The sequence below is a fragment of the Ornithorhynchus anatinus genome, chromosome 2 (genome assembly GCF_004115215.2).
Source record: "Ornithorhynchus anatinus isolate Pmale09 chromosome 2, mOrnAna1.pri.v4, whole genome shotgun sequence".
NCBI lineage: Eukaryota > Metazoa > Chordata > Mammalia > Monotremata > Ornithorhynchidae > Ornithorhynchus > Ornithorhynchus anatinus.
Window position 1 is genome coordinate 120,406,542 of NC_041729.1, and position 6,000 is coordinate 120,412,541.

A 6,000-nucleotide genomic window follows, 5' to 3' on the forward strand; every position below is an offset into this window, starting at 1 on the left:
AGTGAGTTGTATCTGATGCCATCTTTAGCCACCTGAGGATCAACAACTTAAATTTCAGTTGAATTGTGGTAGATGGAGGCAAAAACAAAATAACCTAAAAAGTTTTTTTTGTTTATTGAATTTCTTCCTCTTCTCTTAACTTGGCCCAACAATTGCTGTCAAATAGATGTCCTCTAGATGTTAACTATTGTTATTTCAACATCATTCGATGTGACAGTAGAAAACAACGAGCATATTAAGCCACAAAGACACTTAGAGAAAATGGAATGGCAATATCTTGTTACTAGGGGCCATGTTTTGGAATAAGGCAAAACAGAGGCAAACTATAAGGGAAAAAAAGGCTTCAAAGGGATGAGATGCTATAAAGTGAAAATTTTCGAAAGGAAAAGATGAATTTTCTGTCACTAGAGACATTTAAAACTGAACTGGACCTGAGACTAGGGAGAAAAAAAAAGATATACTGTCCTGCAGCAACAAATTCTACTTGGCAGGAAAGTGATTGGATGAGTTGTTAAGTCTTCCATCAACTAATTCCAAGGTAAAGGCTAAAAGTGAAAAGTTAAAGCATATTGTTTATAAATTGAGTTGGGGAATAAAAGCTGATGATGCCATGGTCTAGAGCTGCTTATTTATGATATATGTTCTCCTGTCATCTAAATTGGCTTTGTTTAAGACCTGAGTACAGTATTTTTTCAGCATGACAGAAAGCATATTTAAGAAATGTCAATGCGGCAACATTTTGACTGCATGTACAATATTCTGTGGAACCTTTATCTAACATTTCCTACCTCTGCTGAAGACTTTATCTTCAATGGATTCCTGTACTTGCAAATATCAAGGGGGGAAGAAATAACCACTGGGTAAATAGCATAATATAATGATGGCTCAGCTTTGCATACTGAAGTTAAGCACGTATTTGCTAGCAAGCCAAATATCAATCAATCAATCAATCAATGGTATTAATTAAGCAGTTTCTCTCTGCAGGCACTGAACCAAGCACTTGCAATTTTATGTGGTTCCTGCCTGTGAGGTGTTTTAATTCTAGAGTAGGAGATGGATAATAAAATAAATTACAGATAGGGAAAATGGCGGATTTGAGGATATGCACATACGTGCTATGGGGCTGGGTGTGGGGTTAGTATCAAAGTGCTTTAGAGGTACACAAGCAAGAATGTAGACAATGCAGAGGGTAGCCTGAATAGGGTGGAACAACAGTCTCTACTTCACTCCGCTGCCTGGATTATCTTTTTACAGAAAGGCTCTGGGCATGTCACTCCCCTCCTCAAAAGCCTCCAGTGATCGCCTATCAATCTTTGCATGAAGCAAAAACTCCTCACTGTTGGCTTCAAAGCTCTCCATCACTTGGGCCCCTCCTATCTCACCTCCCTTCTCTCCTTCTACAGCCCACCCCATACACTCCACTCCTCTGCTGCTAACCTCCTCATTGTGCCTCGTTCTTGCCTGTTCCATTGGCGATCCCTGGCCCACGTCCTACCACTGACCTGGAATGCTCTCCCTGCTCACAATTGCCCAACTAACTCTCTTCCCCTCTTCAAATCCCTACTGAGAGCTCACCTCCTCCAGGAAGCTTTCCCAGATTGAGCTTTCCCTTTCCCTCTGCCCCTCCTCCCCTCCCCATTGCTGCTACTCCCTCCCTCTGCTCTATCCCTTTCCTGAGCCCACAGCACTTGTATATATTTGTGTATATTATTTATTACTCTATTTTATTAATGATGTGCATATATCCATGATTCTATTTATTTTGATGGTACTGATGCCTGTCTAGTTGTTTTGTTTTGCTGTCTGTCTCCCCCTTTTAGACTGTGAGCCTGTTGTTGGGCAGGAATTGTCTCTATCTGTTGCCAAATTGTACATTCTAAGTGCTTAGTACAGTGCTCTGCACACAGTAAGTGCTCAATAAATGCGATTGAATGAATGAATGAAACTGCCACTTGTTCACTGTGTGACCTTGAGGAAGTCACTTCACAAGGGAGAAGAGGAAATGAGAAGTCAGGAAAGGCCTCTTGGAGCAGATGTGTCTTAAATAAGGCTTTGGAAGTGGTGAGAGAGATTGTCTGTCAGATATAAAGAGGGAGGGTGTACCAGGCCAGAGGTGTGATGTGGGTGAGAGAGGTGAGATCAAGGCACAGTGATTGGTACTTAGTATGTTGACTGGGTTGTAGTAAGAAAGAAGCGAGGTGAGGAAGGATGGGGCAAGATGATTGAGTGCTTCAAAGCCGATGGTAAGGAGATTCTGCTTGATGTGCAAGTGGACGGGCAACCCCTGGAGGTTCTTGAGGAATGGGGAAATATGGACTGAACGTTTTTGTAGAAAAATGATCTGGTCAGTAGAGTAATGTCTGGACTGGAGTGCGGGGAAACAGGAGGCAGGAAGGTCATCAAGGAGGCTGGTACAGTAGTCATGGTGTGATAGGATAAGTGTTAGGATTAACATGGTAGCAGTTTGGATGGTGAGGAAAGAGTGGATTTTAGCAATATTGTGAAGGTTGAGCTGATAGGATTTAGTGACATCGAATATGTGGGTTGATCAAGAGAGATAAGTAAAGGATAACACCAAGTTTATGGGCTTATGAAAAGGGAAGGATGGTGGTGCTATCTACAATAATGGGAAAATCGGTGGGAGGACAGGGTTTGGGTGGGAATATAAGGATTTTCATTTTGGACTTGTTAGGTTTGAGGTTTCAGCAGGACATCCAAATAGAGATCTTCTGAAGGCTGCAAGAAATGTGAGACTGCAAAGAAGGGGAGAGATCAGGAAATAGAGATTTGGGAATCATCTGCATTGATATGGTACTTTAAGCCAGGGGAGTGAGTTGAGGGGACGGGAGCTCCAGCTCCTATGCCATCATAGGCAAGTGTTGGCTGCAAGAGAGACAAAACTGAGGTAGTGAGTAAGCTGGCTTTAGAGGAGTAAAGTATATGGGTTGGCTTGTAGAGGAGATCAGTGAGGTAAGAAAGCATTGCATATTGGTGGTAAGAGCACAGTGCTGGGATATAGTATATTTCCTATAATATTATAATACTATGTATAATATACTATAAATATCTACTATCAAACTTGATATAATAGATTATAAATTATATTCTTATATTACTATCTGTCTCCCCCTTTGGACTCAAAGTTTGTTGTGAGCAAGGAACATATCTGCCAACCCTGTTGTATCATGCTCTACCAAGCACTAATACAGTTCTTTGTACATAGTAAGTACTCAGTAAATATCATTGATTGATTCTTTGACAGAGTCAGAGAACCTGGAATCTAATCAGCTCTGCCACTTGTCTTCTGTGTGACTTTAGGCTAGTCATTAAATTTTTGTATTCCTCAGTCATTTGTATAATAGGGATAAAATCCTTCTCTGTCCAGTTTAGACTATGGGCCCCATGTGGGATAGACTGTGTCCAACTGTAATTTCTTCTATCTACTCCAGTCCTTAGTGCAGTTCTTGGTACATAGCACATAACAAGTTCCATTAAAAAAAAAAGAAGTGTAGTAGGAGGGGAAGACCTGATAGAGTGCCTTAAAGATGATGGGTTTTTTTTGTGTTTGATGTGGGGTTGTTTTATAGAAATTAAAAATTTCCCTTTGGTAGTTGTAGTAGTAGTTGTTGTAATCAATGAATCAATCATATTTGCTGAGTGCTTATTTTGTGTAGATTTATTGGGAGTTAAAGTAATAGTGTAATAGTGTTTATTAGAAAAATAATTTAGCCTATAGTTGGCCAGATCATGGGCCTGGGAGTCAGAGAACCTGAGTTCTAATCCTGGATCTCCCAATTGCTTGCTATAGGACCTTGTAGAATTAACTAAGCCTGAGTTAAATTAACTAAGCTTCATTTTGCTCATTTATAAAGTAGGAATTCAATGCCTTTTCTCACTGCCCCTTAGACTGTGAGCCTCAAGTGAGACAGGAATTGTGTCTGATAATAATAACAGTAATGATGGTATTTAAGGGCTTACTGTGTGCAAAGCACTGTTCTAAGCACTGGATCTGACCTGATTTGCATGGTATTTAATCCTGTACTTTGCAATCAATGCTATTCATTGAGTGCTGATTGTATACAGAGCACAGTACTAGGTGCCTAGGAAAGTGTAATACAACAGAGTTGGGAGATGGAATTCCTGCCCACAAGGAGTTTACAGTCTTTAGGGAAAGACAAACATTAAAACAGATTGGGGATAGGAGAAATGAATGCATGCACTCTCTCTCTCTCTCTCTCTCTCTCTCTCTCTTTCTCTTTATCTTTCTCTCTCTCAACATTAACTATTAACTATTTGTATCTCCATGGTCTCAGGTCTAGGAAAGTGCCTTACATATAGTAAATAAGAATTTAAGGTATGCCAAGATAACTATTAGAGGAAAAAAACATACAAAGATGAAGAGACACCCACAGGATGAGGAAATAGACACACAATTATTTATACTATGTCAAATTTTTTATCACATCATGAAAGTAGAAATGGTATCCGCACCACAACCTAATAAACTGTTCATAGGATAGAGCATGCAAATGTATTACATGCTTCTTAGAATAATGGTACGTTTTAAAATTAGTTCTCTCATATATTAGTCAATTACTATCATTAATATACTTCCCCACCTGCTTTCCTTTTATTGTTTTCCTCCCACTCCCAAAATATAATGCCACAAAAGCACCAAAAACAAATATCAAATTTTTCCACCTGACTTTCTTTTAGACATCAAATTTGAAACATCTTTTTAAATAGGTTACATATGGAACATAACTCTGACTATAGCAAACTGTGGTAAACTCTAGCATACATTTTAAACCCTCAAAATGTGGAAAAGAAAATTAAAGAGGTAGAGGGATTGAAGCCAGAGCCCAAAGTAATTTTCTCCAGTTCTCATTTATTCAATCATATTTATTGAGGGCTTACTGTGTGCAGAGCACTTATACTAAGTGCTTGGAAAGTACAATTCGGCAACAGATAGAGCCCAACAATGGGCTGAATCTATAGTTCAGATCATCATCGTACCACAACTGATGATACCACTCAACCATGAGAGTTGAAGGTAGCTAGTCTCAGATCTCTCAATGGTGAATTCCTGGAAGAAAAATCCTTGAAAGTTTATTGGCTCCACATGTCTACTTCTTGACTGGTGTATAACTAAGTGCTGGGGTCTTCAAATGCTGTCAAATCACTTTTTATCCATAAAACCTCCATGGACACACCCTCTCCAGAGCATCCCATCTTCTGCTATAAAGTTGTTCTGGTTTGAGTATCAAATAGAGTTTTCTTAATAAAGATACAGAAGTGGTGTACCATTGACTTCTATATGGTAAAAACCTGAGTCTCTGCCATTGTCTTGGTCAGTGTTTTGATCACTTAATCATCTGCCTTTGACTCTTTCCCATGCCACAGCTGTCCAGAACAGGTGAATCAACTTTGTCTGATGCTTCATCTTAGACCTTTCTGTTATGGGTAACACTATATAGCATAGCTCTAAACTTCATCAGCCAACACAAACTCCCTCACTGCGATAAGGTGTCAATTCATAAGAGAGAAGTGCTGAAGTGAAAACAAGATAATCAGGTCGGACACAGACCCTGTGCCACATAGGGCTCTTTGTCTATTTCTACATTGAAATTTCCCAAAATCCCTATTTGTGAGATCCTGATTGTTCTCACCAGATTGGCCTGTGTGCTGTAGTTGCCTCTCAGTGTTCAGCTGGTAAAGCCTTTGTTGGAGAGTTCGCTTCATTGCATCATTAAAATGTTGGTATTTGTTAAGCGCTTACTATGTGCAGAGCACTGTTCTAAGTGCTAAGGTAGATACAGGGTAATCAGGTTGTCCTATGTGAGACTCACAGTCTCAATCCCCATTTTACAGATGAGGTAACTGAAGCACAGAGAAGTTAAGTGACTTGCCCATAGTCACACAGCTGACAGGTGGCAGAGCTGGGATTTGAACCCATGACCTCTGACTCGCAAGCCCGTGCTCTTTCCCCTGAGCAACGCT